Source organism: Chiloscyllium plagiosum, unplaced genomic scaffold (genome assembly GCF_037043375.1).
Source record: "Chiloscyllium plagiosum isolate Xiang-an unplaced genomic scaffold, Cpla_swu_hap1 HiC_scaffold_27, whole genome shotgun sequence".
Classification (NCBI taxonomy): domain Eukaryota; kingdom Metazoa; phylum Chordata; class Chondrichthyes; order Orectolobiformes; family Hemiscylliidae; genus Chiloscyllium; species Chiloscyllium plagiosum.
The window spans coordinates 32,603,054-32,620,137 of NW_028270165.1; the positions used below are offsets into that span (position 1 = coordinate 32,603,054).

The 17,084-nt window shown below is 39.4% G+C and overlaps 1 long non-coding RNA gene and 1 pseudogene across 3 annotated transcripts in view; one reads left to right on the forward strand and one right to left on the reverse strand.

Annotated features, from left to right (window-relative positions):
• The window catches only part of LOC148143537 (uncharacterized), a 551,904-nt gene that overhangs the window by 273,371 nt on the left and 261,449 nt on the right, over window positions 1–17,084 (forward strand). The window lies entirely within an intron of this gene.
• On the reverse strand, window positions 285–10,395 carry LOC122543618 (Ig heavy chain C region-like; annotated as a pseudogene).

Genomic DNA, 17,084 nt, shown 5'->3' on the forward strand with positions numbered 1-17,084 from the left:
TGGCACACTGAACAAGTTGACACCACTACATCTTCAATCATTTTATTTCACAATGCGATACCCCATTGGTTCTGCATGATGGAGGAGTACAGCCAAAAATGGTGAGGATAAGTGTGGCTTACTCAGAGTGAAGCCGAGTGGCTCTAAAGTTCTGCACGTGTAAACAAGCTGCAGTGCTGGTGTCTCACAAGTGAGTCTCACACACATTTCAATCAAGGTCAAAATCATCTTTCTGGAAGTACTATACATGCAAACCAAGAATAAGTAAGTCAAAGTATTTCCATTCTGCATTTATTACAACCATCGGAGCCACATACAGACTTAAACACGGTTTAGTTTTCCTGCAGTAGCGGGGTGGAACGTTTCAAGCGATCTTCGGAACGATTAGATTTACAAGACAAGGCTTTCCTTGCATTTCAGAGTCTAAGCTTAATTATCTTTTACCAACAGATGCAATTTGGAATAGTGGATACTTTCTTTTTTACAAAAGTGATCACTGATCATAAATGTGACTGATGCTTGTAATGAATTGGAAATGCTTAAACAGTTACTTAAACAGTTATTCCCATAGTCACATTAACCTATCTATGGAAAACAGTTAGTCAATCACTGCAAGTTATGTGCAGGATTTAACAATGTCGCTTAGTGCGACTGAAACATTGACTGATGTCGGTTTACCATGAGATTTATTTGTACTTCTGATTAACTCCGGGCTGATGGATGGGTGTCCCAAGTAAGCAGGAGTAAGTGGTGTCACTGTTCCATTCCGCCGCTGTGACTCTCTACCTGCTAGTCACGAATTTGGAATAATTCCCCTCCTATCTATCTATTTGGTTCGGTACCCGGTATCTGAAAGGGTGTCATTGGCCATCCAGCCAATGTAAATCTCAGCTGGGTAAAAGCTGGTGGCTTGACACATCAGGGTCGCTGAATTCTCAGTGTCAATCTCGTCCGTCGATGGATGCAGGAGATAAACTTGAGGAGGATGCATTTTGTCATCTGCAAAATGAGTGATGTTTATTTAACGGAGACTATCTTACATCTGCATTAGAATTTCATTGTTAGTAATGCATGTAGTTTATACAATATTTCCTATCTGTCAGACTATGTGAATATTTCTAAATGCTGTAGTACTTCATGTCCCTTACTTTGCTGGTTTAAATCTTGGAGCCAATCATACATTTTGCAAAGATTAATATTCGTGGGGTGCAAATGATTCAACCACTTGTAGTTCTTCACGCTCATTTTCAGAAAATAAGACGCCACGACTATTGGCTTTCCATGATTTCCTCATTGTGTTTTAACAATCTATTCGGCACAAGCCCATAACCACACGCCAAACAGCATCCCTCCAAGAGCCACTACGCACAAAAGCACATTACTCATTGCCAATCCATCTAACATGCACATATTTGGACTGTAGACGAGAAATGGAGCCCGCTTTGGAAGCCCACGTGAACATGGGAACCCTCTACACAGAGTTGGAATTGAACCTGTACCCTGGTGCTCTGAGGCAGCAATGCAAACCAGTGAGCCACTTGCTGCTGCTGACTTGGGGCCATTTAGTGCAATGCATCAATGACTTGACAGGATTTTTGTTTTCCGTTGGACTAGTGTTTGAGTGAGGCTTGTATCAAAGGATTGTAAGCTACTATTTCTGGAAAGATTCACTGGACCGGAAAGGTTCACCCTATTTTTCTCTCCACAGATCCTGCCATTCCTGTTCTGTTTCTTCGAAACATTTTTTTTTTCATTTCAGACTTCCGAAATCGACTCTATTTTGTTGTTATTGCAGTACTATCCCCACTTACTAGTTGCCTTTTTGAGAGACGCTTTCATTGGTGGTGGTAATTCACTGTCTTCCACCAAGCAAACATATTCGGCACTGCTGTCCCACTCTGACGCAATGACTTTAAGTTTGCTCACAATGGTGAATTTGCTTCCGTTCCAATCAGGATTTTCTGTCTTGACTCCTTTCGTTCTTTCAGCCCCATTCACCTGCCAGAAAACGTTGATGTTTTCTAAGTTGCAATGAACGATTTCACACACAATGCTCACTGTCTTTTGTGTCCAAATCTCTTCGAACAGAGGTTTCAGTAGCTTGACAGAAATATCTGTCTGACGGCAATCACCTGGAAACAGAAAAGAATGCATGTTTTCAGGCTGCGATATCAAAATCAATTCCAAAACACTACAAGAGATGGAAATAGTTTTATTTACTGCGATCTGTTATCTGTTTTCTGAGATAGATTAGGCTTAATTAATCAGATGCTGTGTCCTCCTTTTGTATTGGTTGCATTCACTCTGAATATTATGGATAGGCCTTCAGAAATATTTCCAATGTAATCTTGCACAATTTGGAAACTGCTCTGCCTTGGGTATACTGAGGTCTAATTGTCACCGTTCGAGTGCTGCACATTTTCACCTATTGCAGTTACTGATGTTAGAAGATAAATTGGTGCCACATGAACTGTAGTTATCGGAATCCAATACCAGACGAGCAAAAACATATCATATGTGTCCCCTCTTCATGAGGTTACATTATTTGCACTGTCTCAGAAGAACTCATGGAGAAATTCACCTGGTATTAATCTACATTTTGTTTGATTGCGTCCTTTAACCTGATTTTGCTGTCCTATTACCTCGGCAGTCTTTTATTTAAAAATAAAAGATACGTACTGCATAGTTCAGTTCCAGTCAAGGGCCCTTTCAAGAGATGATTTTCAATTTAACTCTTCTTTGAATAGTGTGAAGTAAGGAAATCTAAAATATTGTGAGCACCTATCTTTCACTTCGCACCTCTGATATTGGGAATAGCCAAAGCTAACAGTTTTTTCAGAATCGTGATAACTTTAAAGGAATACGTAAGGTAGGGAAAAGCGTGCTTTTAGATTGCTTAAAGAAAAATGGTCACTCTTAGTACAATAATAGTTCCTGTCTTTATGCATAACATAAAGTACAAATAAAAAGAAGATTCCTGAATGTTCTGCTTATATTATTACCGTTAATTTTCATACACCTACGGTATTCACAGAACCAGTTATCTCTGAAAGTTTCAATACTTCTTGTCCGGACTGATGTTCCGTGTCTATTCTGCAGTTCAAATGGCATAATTTTATTTTGTGTGCATGCTGTAAAGCTTATGCAGTCCCTCTGTTACGCCAGTGCCTCCGACAGGTTGCCTGGGTGGAGACTATTGCACAAACAACTCCTTGTTGCTAACATTACTGTCTCGCATTCCAAGTTGTTAAGTATAAATACCTGCTTGACTTCTGGCTGTCCTGAGTTCGTCTCTTCCACCTCGTCTCTATTCAACCGAGCAGACTGTTAATATGAATTTGTTGATTCGCGACCTGAGTTCAGTCGCGCTCTGTTACCATTTCTTCCTCAATAGGTGCTTCATATTTTACGTTCCATGATCAGTTCCATCCAAATAGTCTTGCTTTTTCAAAACCTTTCAGCTAATACAATTAAGTGATAGAGGCGGGAATGAAATTGTGAAAAACAAACTAATCAGAATGAAATTAATCATCTGGAACATGCAACATGAAACATTCCAACGCAGTACGAGTCCTTCGGCCCTCGATGCTTCCCCGACCTGTAAAACTACTCTGAAGCCAATCTAATGTACACTATGCTATTCTCGTCCATATGCCAATCCAATGACCATTTAATTGCCCTTAAATTTGTCTAGTCTACTACTGCAGCAGGCAGTGCGTTCCATACCCCTACGACACTCTGAGTAGAAAAACTACCTCTGATCTCTGTCCTTTATCTATCACCCATAAGTTAAAGCTACATCCCCGCCAGCAATCCATTGACTTTTGAGGAAACAGGTTCTCACTGTCCACCCTATTTCAGTCTATGTTTCAATTAAGTCACCTCTCAAACTTCTTCTATCTGACGAAAACAGTCTCAAGTCCATCAGCGTTTCCTCATAAGTCCTTCCTTCCATATTAGTCAACATCCTAGAAAATCTCCTTTGAGCCGTTTCCAAAACTTCCAAATTCTTACTATACTGTGGTGACCAGAACTGAACGCAATTCTCCAAGCGTGGCCGCACTAGAGCTTTGCACAGAGGCAGCATGAACTCATGGTTCCGAAACTTAGTCCCTACACCAATCAAAACTAACACATCGTATGCCTTGTTAATAACTTCATCAATCTGGTTGGCAACTTCCAAGGATCTCTGCACATGGGCACTGACATTCCTCTGGTCATCTGCACTTACAAAAATCTTACCAATTGCCCCATACTCTTTATTCATTTTACTCTTTCTAAAGTGAACCACCTCACACCTTTCCGCATTAAGCTCAATTTGGCACCTCTCAGCCCAGCTTTGCAGCTTGCCTCTGTCCCTCGGTAACCTGGAAACATCCTTCAGCACTATCCACATCTCTATTGGTCTTCGTGTTAACTGAGAATGTACTCATCCAGGTCATTTACAAGAATGAAAAACAGTAGTGGTCCCAAAACACATCCTTGTAGTAAACCACTAGGAACTGAACTCCAGGATGAATATTTCCGACCAATCACCAGCCTCTGTGTTCTTACAGCTCGCCACTTTCTCCGCTCGTTAGAAACAAAAATCAGACTTTTATCAATGACTTTTGAAAGCAAGTAATTTCAGAATTTACTGTGTACGGCTGAGATGATCTTATCAGAGACAAGTTTGCATCGAAAACCTGAACTGAGTACTCTCACATTATCACATGAATGTCTTGCATTACTGTGGACAGGAAAATGGAAAATCATATTGATATAAACGATATTGGTAAGCAAGCTTCTTTGATGGATATTCCCTTGACTGATCATTCTCAATAAATCAGCAGGAGAAAAATAATATAGCCATCCCATTCTACAGCAAGTGAATGACCAGAAGTTTGTTACAGCCCATTAATCTATTTCCTTGACCACAGACTAGAGATCAGTGTTGCAAACTTGATGTATTGCTACTCGTTTCTTTAAGGATATGAACGGGATTTTGCACAGCCCATAACACAATCGGGTGAGATCCAGCAACTAAGCAGACAGCGGGAAGTACAGCCAATTCCGTACATTGCAAGAATTATTCTCATCAATAACACAATTATTTGTCTGTTTCTGTGACGTCTATGGGAGGAGGACTGATGAATATAATCCTTGAAACGTGCAAGGTAATTCATGTGCATTAGCCCTATTTGTTAAGAAATGTTTGCATTTCTAAGTACGTTTTAGTTGACTGTCAGCAACCACTCAAGCTGGCATCAAAGGAGGAGCATGAAGCAGTGACTGAAGCAAGCAAAATACAAAATCTTGTCGATACAATCATCCTCTCAAAAACTTTTTTCTTGTCGAAAGACAACACGCCTTCAAGCATTAATCTTGCAATTAAGCTATTTTTCTTAATATAAGTTTTCAACTAACCTATTTTTCTCGTTAATCTGCTCAGATAGCTCAACACACAACTGTGGAGGTGGTGGGAAGTAAACACGAGCCTCTTGGTCCCGAGTTCCACAAGAGGCAATGCGCCAGAAGAGGGACCCTCCATTCTTTATATCAGCAATCTTCAGACTGCTTGAGACCATGCGCTTGTTGGATGTTATTGCTTCTCCTGTTTACCTCATAGCCATGTGCAGTGTGCTAAAGTTGTTTCATTCCAAGAGATCTTGTGCATTTTAAAATTGCTGGAACCTTGGAATGTTTGGTTAAGATTTCATGTCCTATTGATATTTAGCGCAAAGCATTAATTGTGGAAATGTTTGCTGAAACGCTATCCTTACCTTTCGGGCTCCTGATGACCCCTTTCGCAGTGGACTGTGAAGGTGGGTGCAAGGCAGTACAAGTGTATTCTGCTCGGCTATTCTATTCCACTCGGTAAAACTAGGAGGTTCCGTGCACTGAAGGTCAGGTCCTGTTCTAGTGCAGTGGGGAAAGTGGTGATGTTCGTGGTGACAGAAGCTCCATCTTTCTCCCAGAAAACGCCTGTTTTGTCAGGATAGAATACTCTTATCAAACATGCAAAAGTAGCAGAGCTGCTGTTCTGAATTTCATCAGGTCACGTATGACTTCATTGATTTGACTGTAATACAAGTATAGACAAATTTAGTCTTTCCTCGTTAATAAAGTGACATGTACAATAGATATTTCTTGCCACCAACCTCTTGCCATTCTTGTTCGTCTTGATACTGCGGTCGATTATTGATCCTGTTTTGCAGAACATGTACTTTGCATCCCACTCTGCTACTCGTCCACGCTGCTGGTCAAGCAGTTGATGGTCAGATATTGGTTTCTGTTCGCTGCTTCAATTTGAACGCCTTCATTCCGCACCTTTCCATCCACTATCCAAGAGATAACTACCTCAGTGGAAACTGTAGAAAGCACTTCACGAACCAGAGTGGCACTTTAATTGATCCATAGAGCAAGCAAAACGGAAAGTAAGAAAAATGTTGATGAATGAGGGTTTTTTGTGGACGGGTGTAGTGAGCAAATATATACAGACACAGACAAAGAAAGTTGGAGAGACAGGAAGACAGGTGCAGAGACAGGCAAACTACGAGTCAGGTAGAAATATAGAGACATAAAGCTAGTGAATGGGAGCTTGAGATGACAGATCAAAGAATCGAGTCAGAGAGGGAGGGAGACGGTTAGAGGGAAAGAAAACAGGAAATAGAGGCTTGGATACCGACAGGTGCAAATTGCAAGAGAAGCAAAAGGTGCAACAATGGTTGGTGCACGAATAGTTATTCCAATCTGCAGAAACACGAAGATAAAAGTAGAAATAATTCCGAGACGTAGAGAAGCATAGAAACCGAGACATAGAAACACGATCAGTGAAGAGAGAGATGAAATGACAGAACGAGAACGATCAGAGGAGGCAGAGACGAACAGTTTGATAGACAACGACAGAGAAAACTGACAGGAACAAAAGAGAGTTCAAGATCAAGATAGACAGGTGGAGACAGAGAAAATTAAGATGCATCTTAACCACAGAAAATCATTGAGATCGTCAACCCCGATAGGTTATTTAAAGTCCTGTGCAAATGCCAATCTACATAATGAATGTTCTAAATGAACATATTGGTGTAAATTTATTGTTAATGTCGATCCCCTTCCAATAACAAATTTCTATCTCTGTTTCACCAAACATCTGTATTGCTCCCCTTAGTTGTTCTGAACATTGTCCTCCCAATTTATCCTTTCTACAATTGTGTGGCAGCACTCAGAAGCAGAAAACACCAAATCGAAACTCGTGTCAGCAGTAGAAATACACATTGTTGAAATTTATTCTTTTGTGATGAAGTGTGTGCCTTGTTCAGGTGTTTTTGCTGCCCTCAATTGACTAAGTAAATTAGCCAAAGCAGGGGACTACCTCGTTTTATAAAGAATTTTTAATACCGAGAATATCCAGAAAGTTTGTCTAAACTTGTCATTTAAGAGGTTTGCTGACTAATCTCTCTCATTCTGTTGATTTCTTCATATCTGTATATCTGTATCTTTTCCTCTGTCTTCTTCCAAGGCCTTTGGTTATTTCAGTCAGACCTATACAGAGCAAAGAGAAATAATTTCAAATGTTATTTTCTACTTTGCAAAAGAGCGGCTTTAGGTACCTAGTTCATTTCCACTCAGTTTTGCTGTAACATTTCTCTGGACTATAAATTGCCATTTATATTACTTACTGCAATTATTTCAAGAATGCTTCATCCGCAGTAATAAACCAACAAAATAATTTTCCATCTTGTCTAATATTTATTACAAAAATGATTATGGTAATGAATTTGAGCCTGTGGGGTTGTCTAGTTTTCTTACACGATGTTGAACTAATTTCTTTTCTCTGGTTACTATTGGGAGCAGAATGGGAAACTTGACAACTGTACACAGAGCCGCTGCTCCATTTCTGCAGGGGCACTTTAAGCAAATTTGTAGAACTAAAATCATTGGTCACTGTTTTCGTTGGAGATGTAGTTGTAAAGCCAGGACTTATGGTATTTCCGTTCTTTTGCCAGGTCACTGCAATTGTTTCAGGATAGTATCCACTAATTAGACAAATCAGAAATCCGTTTGCCTTCTATTCTTCAGCTGCAGAGTACTGTAGACTGATGACTGGTGGAGAAAGCTCTACTCCTAAAATTACAAATTAAGGTTTACTCTCTTGTGTATAGATGATTAACTTGTTTCTGTGATGTCATGTACAACCGATTAATGTCAAATTATACCAAAAAAGTCACGTTATTGTATCAAGATATCATGTTGCTATAATAAGTCACTCGTAAAGTTGGCATCATACTGCACTTTAAGGTGAGCTCCAAACCAGATCAACTGATAGAGTCCAAAGAGCAGAAAGAAACATTTCATTCAAAATCGTCCACGCTGACCAGATTTCCCAAATTGAACATGTGCCATTTAGGGTCATAGAATCATTGATAACAAAGAAAGAAACGCTTTGGTCCAACTCGTCCATGCCAACCAGATATCCTAAATTAGCTTTGTCCGATTTGCCAGCACCTGGCCCATATCCCTCTAAACTATTTTTATTCATGTCCCATTCAGATGCAATTTGAAGATGGTAATTTTGTAAACCTCCAACTGGCAGTTCATTCCATAAACGCACCGTCTTCAGTGAGAAAAAAATGTCCTTTAGAAGTCTTTCATATCTTTCCGTTCTCATCTTAATCACCTGCCCTTGAGCTTTAGACTCACCCACGCAGGGAAAAATACGTTGTCTATTTCTCATTGCCATTCATAATTTTATAAACTTCGATAAGGTCACAAATGAGCTTCTAACGCACCAAGGGAAATACTCCCAGCCAATTCAGCCTCTCCTACAGCTCAAATTCTTCAACCCTAGAAACAGCCTTGTAAATCTTTTCTGAAGTCTCTCAAGTTTCAGAACGTCCTTCCCAAAGCGGGGAGACCAGCATTGCAGAAAATAATCCAAAAGCGGCCGAAGCAATAGCCTGTGCAGCTGTTACATGACCTTCCAACTCAGACTCAGTGTCCTGACCAATAAAGAAAAGCATTCCAAGCGCCTTCTTCATTTGCTGATACTTGGTCCATATTCTACAGACATGTCCTCTTCATGTACATTCCCAAACTCGTTTAAATTTTGAAACACTACCACTTCTGTCACTTCCTCTGGCAGTTCATTCCATATACACACCATCCTCTGTGCAAAAAAAAAACCCGAAACGCAGATCCCTTTCAAATCTTTTCCTTCTCAACTTAAACCTATCCATTCTAGGTTTGAAATCCTATCCGCTAGGGAATTACTTTGATATGTACCTTATACATGGTTCTCATGGTTTTATCAAACTCTATAGGTCGCCACTCAACTTCCTCGTTAAGACAACCTACTTTTATATCAAACATCACTGTCTTTTTTGACGGTAAGCTTATCAACTGTTCAAACATTAAGTCATAAATTTGTACAATGTCGAAAATGCATCCCTGGCCAAACTCCCACTTTCTAATTTAGGTTTTCTATTCGCCTTCTATCAGTGTCTGAATCTCAGGCCAAGCACGAGGCTCTGTGCTTTGTGACCTAATTTTGCCATGTCAAGCCATCCTTCGATTTCAGAATTCTCTTCCTTGTCCTCAAGCTCCCAATGGCTTCACTCAACTCTAACTCTAAAATTTCCTCGAGCTGAAAACGTGTGAGAAATATGCATTGATGCACTAGCCTCTGTAGAATTCTTCATTTCAACTGTCCCACAATTAATCAATGTACTTTCAGCCTCCGAGAGAGGAGGTTCTGTAACACGCCTCCATACACCTTGTCACCCATTCTTATTGTTTATGCACTTACTAAAGCATACCTTTCTATTATAAAAAAAGCCACTTCTCAAAATATTAATGATTTATTTCCAATAATCTGCTTTAAGTTTCCTGCTAACGAGGCAATTTCATCTCATATAATTACCAGGAAATAACTTTTAGCAAGCGTTTCATTTTTGTGGTATTTTGGTTTTGATTAGTCAACTGACGTGTATTTACACACCGGACACAAAAGTAATCTGGAGGCCTTGTTTATGTATTTAAGGGAGCAAAATTGTGCCCAACCTCTGCAGTTTCCGTCCTAATCAGATGCATCCTAAATCTTGCCTAATCGCATCAAAATTGTTTATCCCCCAGCTATGATCCTTGTCCTGCGGTAGATGCCGATCCGTTTTCATCATTAAATTAAACAAATGTGTTCCCCTACACAAACGCTATTGCCGCCAATGCAATCATCTGACGACACTCCTTAGAAACTGGCGTTTACTCGTTACCTTGTTATAATCACTAGACTACTTAATACAGTCATCAGCAGAACCATTTGTTTGTTCCTTCAAACCAACTCCTCTCTCGAAAATGTCTCAGCTGACCTGCAACCAGAAATTCCAAGCTCTTCAAAGGTATTCTAGATTCTTTCGCCATTCTCTACGCTGAGATCCCAATCTCAAATTCTTTGGAGTAAACCTAATGCGAACTCTGCTGCCAAGATCCTAAATTGCACTTCTTGTTCACCCATCAAACTTTTAGCTCAAAGACACTATATTTTCGAATTCATTTTCTCTGCCATTTGTTCAAATTCAGCCACAGCCACAGTTTTGATATTACAAAAGCCCGAGATGAACAATCTCTTAGCTTTTTGTATTGGTCTGTTGCTAACTACTTATCAATCCCCGACGTCTATCACTACTGAGCAGTTACGTCATCAATAACACTAGAAAATATCACGTGAAATTTTACAATGAAATATTACACCACGGCGGCAGCTATCAAACTGCGAATGAGTAATCGAGTTGATTATACAGTTCGGTCCTTTCATACATGAGCGCTGTCCCATGATCTCCAGCAAGCACACTGTCAACAAACTGTATCGTTTTGATGGAAAGTTAGATATCAAAATGCTGCAATACCTTCCATGGGATATAAGTCTTGGTAACTGCATCGCCCTGCATAAGAATTGATTTCACCTGCAAACTGAAGTCTTCGTTCATGTGTTTATGTCCGCTCCATCATGCACTGTGATAACAATAGTTTTGTGACACTTTCCAACAAATACTGCAGTTACATTAGCTCGAATTCACATTAATAATGTCCACTCTGATATTCAGCACATGCCAAGGCCAGTAGATGATGAAATCGCTCTTGATCTTCACCATTACCCTTCCTGCACGCTGATATGGACTGGATTCGTCCAGATGATGTAGAAAGGACACGGGCACTAGGAAACCTGTAAACGTGCAACAGTTCGTTCACAATGCGATTTGTAGAAGAGAAAGGTGTACCAGAGTCATATCAGATTGGAAATATATCCTGTCTCTTTCTCTCCACAAATGCTACCAGGAAGGCTGATATTTTTCAGAATTTGCCTTTTTTTATTTTATGAAAAGGAGAGAGGTGACCCCAGTTCAGAAAAGCAGCCCATGGAATGGTTTTCAGTAAAGTTGAGAAATTACCAGTTCAAGAAGTTACTTGTGGGAGTGGTGTTCTGGTCACCATGTGTAGCAATACAATAGGGCTAGCATAAAGGAAGACATTATAGCAGCTTGTCAGAAAATCACGGCAATCATTATGCGAGATATTATCTGTAAAATAACTTTGAAAGTCAGATATGCAAAGATAGCCTTCGTCTGGAGCTCGGAAAAAGAGTTTGCAATCATTCATTCGAATCGCATATTTTTGACCTATATTGAACCTCCTGCAGGGGTGGAATCAGATAAGATTAATTCATTATCTCATTGCGAAGACACCCTTAGGGATCAGCAACATTAACATGATTGCATTACACATTCAAATTGAAGGAGAGAAAACAGTTGTTTTTACAAAAAGAATATTATGAGGGCACGAAATCAGAGATGGCTGAAGTGAATTGGAAAATCGGATGGAGGATAATTCAATCATGATAAAGTGGCAAACGTGCAAGGAGACATTTCAGAGCAATTAAATAGATACATTACAAGGCGTAAGGAATATTCTAAATTTCGGACCTTCTATCTGTGCTTTAAGATAATATCTACCTGAAGGAAAATGGATGCGATTGTGGATAAACAGATGGTAAGTCAGAAAATTAGACAGAATGTTAAAATTTACAAAAACGAAATGTATGAAAATAAAAACAACTATTGAATAATCAGAACATGATAGGAAGCTAACCAGAGAGTAAAGAAAAAGAGAGGCCGAGGTCCTGCAAGTATTTATAAATAAAATAATTTACAAAGTAAACATTAGTCATGCAGGAAGAGAATGTTTGGCAAATCATGCTATCAAACGCAGGAGACAGAAAATGAATAGAACATGCATTTTCCACCAGTTTTCACGGCAGAGAATGCAAGCAAGATCTCACCAACAGCAATTAATCGGCAAATTAAAGGAAGACCAAAAGAAGGGAAATGACATGCAACAAAGAAACGGTCCTGCGCAATTTGTTGCAGCTGCAGGCCAACACCTGCCTATCCCCTCGTGACATTATCCCTACGTCTGAAATAATAACGCTACTGAAATAACGAATATTTTGGGTTGACTGTTGCACATCATCCCTAATTCTGGAAGTGCCCTTTAGATTGCAACACAGCACATTTAACAAGCTTATCAAAACATTTTGAGACAGCGAGCAAGAACTGGCACATGTCAGTTTTCAATATTAGAAGCTATTTAAAATAAGGGGCAACTGGACAAGTTAAAAAAATCATGGCTTTATGAACATCAAATCATATTTGAGAAATCTGCTGGATTAAAGGGGAATCGTCGGTTGCAGTGTGTGTTTATTTTCCATAAATATTCACTTTAATGCTACATCAAAGTTGATTGTGGATAATGAAAGACAGAGGAGGGTGGAATACTGAAATGGACAGCAGAATAGTTGGCTAGATGAAAGTGGCAGTAGGTGTGTAGGAGTAAACCTAAAGTTGGCAAGTTGTTTGCCAGAAGGAATTGCAACTGTTTGTAATTTATGTATTGGATGAAGTGGGACATGTTCCCTTTGCCAAATTTACTGAACACTCATGAATAAAAAAGGGGCGTTAAGTCATCAGGGGGCACAAGTAAACTACGAGAATATCTTGACACGTACGAGTAAGAATACAGAAAATAGCGTGCAGTGTAGGGATTTGGTAAGAGGAATAGAAAATAATAATCAAAATGGTGACATGTTGGGCAACTATGAGTTGCAGAAAGACGGCGGTGTCCCAGAGGGTGGATCACTTGATTTTAGTACATATGGCCAGCAAATAATTAAGAACACTAAAACGATGATGTCATTTATCAAATGGGAAACTGGATGTGAGTGTGCAGAGGTTATTTTTTCAGATAAACAAGGTTCATGCAAGATTCCACCTGGACTGTGATGTGTCCGATTGGTCAACTCATTTACACGAGATGTTAGTGCATCAGAAGCTGTTCAGAAAGGATTAAATGACAATTCCCTGGACTGAATAATTGTCTTATGAGGAATGGCTTTACAGCCCTCCTGACGGGACCGATACTTGAATGCTGCATATGTACTTGGATGTTGCATGATAAGGTCCATAAAAAAAAATACTGTAAATCAGATGAAGTTAGGATACAATTTCCCAGTAGTATGAAAGACGTTCTAAGAAAGGAAGAGTTAATGAACCCTGTGGAGCAGCAAGAGGTTGTAACAGATTTTATGAAATTGCATGTCGATTGAAGGACGGGCTTGGTCCAACTTGTCAATAACTACAATAAAATTGCGAAATCACAATGAGGAACGTAGTCAGGTTTATAGCATATTTTATAGGGTAAAGTGCATTGAACCCTGAATTTTCTGGAGCGAAAAAGAATGCTGCCTCAGCTGACGAAGCCCATATCTAATAGTTTCTTTTAAAAAAAACAATTAAACAGATATACTTTAGACATGCAAGATTTATAATAAATGCAGCATTCCCGGCATTGTTGGAAAGGAAAGGAATTTCCATGAAATAATGGTTACTTCCCAGAAAAAAACTAATGCATTACATAGATTAATATTTGACGACAATGATAAAAATGACAGAGCTCTTTAAATTCAGACAGAAGTGGTAATGAAATAACAAGTTGGAACCAGTGAGACTAATTAGCTGGAAGATTATCATTAATATAGGTATTAAATTCATACTTGTAGGAAGTTTGAAATATTAAATGTGTGTGTTTTTCGTGTAAATGCAACTGGCATAGACAGTATCCAATTATCTTTTCACTGTTTACAGTGAGAGAAAACAAATGTGAAAATAAACCTGAAAACCTCTATCGTCTATTTCAGATAAATACATTCTAAGCTCAATTTTCATAATTTCAGCATTCCATGGAATGTCCAAAGACATTAAAGGAATAAAGTGACTGGCTGTGACACCAGAGGAACTGCTCTTTGTTGATAGAGAAGCGACTGGTGGTGATTTAATTTGATGGCCACCAAAAGTCAGGCAAGGGACGTGGTTGAGAAGGAGAGTCCTTTATGGCAACTTCAAACCGGGGATGGGAATTGAACCCACGCTGTTGATATCACATTGTTCTGCAAACCAACGATCCAACTAACTGGAGTAAACCAATCCCCGATGTAAAATGACATCCATACATATGAAATTCAAAATGTTCTTCGTGTTGTTCAAGTAGGAAGGAAAACTATTGATTTTGGAGTGTTTCAAGTGGAAACAAGTTACCGAAGCCAAATGATTGTCTCACTGCAGCCTTTCTCTGTCCTTCCAGAAAGTGCCCTACCTACAATTTAGTTTTTTCTCTTAATGATGAAATACTTCAAACTCCTTTTTTTCATAACCATGTGCATGTATTATGTTCTTTGATATGCAGAATTCATCTGCCCATATTGTGTACCAGACTAATTCTTTGGACAACAGGACGGATCTGCTCATAGAGACTGAATTCAGTCGGACCATGTTCACTAGAGATCAAACAACTAAGGGAAATCTCAAGGATAGTCACAAAATTCTAAGAAGATCACGAGAAATTTCTTCACCAAGAGATGAGTGAACAGATCGGATTCCCTATTAGAGAAAATTGTAGAGGCCGAACCATTGCTGGTTTTCTAGGCAAATTCAAAAATAGATTTTCGGACAAATGGATTAAACAGCTTGGGAGAAACCGGGTACAGAGATTGATTGAACTGTTCCATCATGGATGGACAGACTGACAGTTGGATGGCATGGTGGCTCAGTAGTTAGCACTGTTGCTGCACTATACCCGGGATATGGGTTCACGTTCAGCCTTTGCCAACTGTCTGTGTGGCTTTTGCGAATTCGACCCGTGTCTGCATGGGTTTGCTTTGGGTGTTCCAGTTTAAGATCAGTGGGTTAGATGAATTGGTTTCATTAAATTGCCCATAGAGTTCAGGGGTGTGTAGATCAGGTATACATGAAGAGTATTGGGTGGGTTACTCGTCAGAGTGTCAGTGTTGACTTGGTGGGCCGAATCACCTGCTTACACACTGTAGGACTTCTGTGATACTATATTGATTATATTGAATGCTGGAACAATTTCAGAGGGACTGGTCTTCTGCGACTCCAATTTTCAGAATTTCCATGTTAATGTCATTTGGTTGCCTTCCCAGCTAATCTGTTGTCCTCTAAAATTCACTGCATACTTTCCCTATAGGGAAGTTTGAGTGCAGTTATTTTCTCATATCGTCCAGTTCAGATGTGATTTCGGGTAAATTTCTAGGCAAAAACAGAGTCTGGTAGTTTTGGCCTAGAAGAAGTTTCCGAAGTAGAACAAGTAATCACTGTACTGGCAAACATAGTCCCAATTAATGTATAAGTCAAAATAAATTTACACAGGTTTGTATAATAGAAAACAAAATAATAAGATAGGGGACGTTTTTAACCATTGTAGAGAAACGTGACATGGCATAAAAAATAAATTTTCATGGGCGTAAAATAAATCAATTAAAATAATGAGATTTGTATGGCACCCAATTCCACTTCATTCAGAGACAGAGCTATTTTCTGGAAATCTACCACCACACGAACAAAATTGCAGTGAAAGTCCTATTCCTTTTCAGTTAAAAGTGACGGTGCCTTCTGCCGGGGCAAATATTCTGCGCACCCTCTAGATGCACTAAAATCCTTTTCTATGTTCACACATGAGTCTGAGAATGCTTAAATTGCAGAGGTTGCTGTTTAGTGGCGTGAATGTTCCCTATTGTGGGATTGATATTACGGCAAAGCCAGTTTTTTTTTTGTGATGCCTGTGCTAGACTGGGTGGGCAAGTTCAAAAGACGCATGACACCAGGTTACAGTCAAACTGGTTGCTTTTGAAATCACAAACTTTCTCCTTTCTGTCCCTTTATCAGTGGAAGCCTGATTTCTGAGCTATATTGTTAGTTGTTGTCAATTATGAACCACTTATGTGGGGTTCCTCTATTATCACCTGCACTCATAAATGCCTGTTTGTTACAGGAATTCTTCAATGAGGAAAGAAATAGACATGAGTCCAGATTATGGTAAAATGATGTATTATATTGGGTTCTAAAAAATCTAATTTCATAAACAGCTCGCTACAGGATAAGTCAAATAATATCTTCATGTGAACAAGACAACATGAACATGATGTTCAATAATCGAATAACACTGAAAGAGAAATGCAGAAAATGCGTATCAGAAACAATATCGGAATAGGAAGTGGCCATTCGGCCCTTCGAGCCTGCTTTGACATTCATCACGATCAACTCAACAGCCTAATCATGATATTTCCCCATAAACTTTGATCCCAATTGCACTAAGTGTTATACCTCGCAGCATCTTGAATACTTTCAATGTTTTGGATGGTGATGGAGTATTGCTTTTCAGGCTGTAGCCCTGAGACCAGTGGTGCACCACAAGGACTGGTTTTGGGTGCACTATTTCTCGTCATCTATTTTAAAAATTTGGATATGAATAGAGTTGACACCAAAATTGTAGGGGTAGTGGGCAGCAAAGAGAATTACCTCAGAGTACAACAGGATGTTGATCAGATGGGCGAGTGGGCCGGGTGATGCCAGATTAAGTTTAATTTACATAAATGTAAGTTGCTATATTTTAGAAAGACAAATCAGAGCAGTTCCTATACAATTAATAGCAAAGTCTTAGTGAGTGCGGATCAACAAAGACACCTTACCTTGCAGGTACAT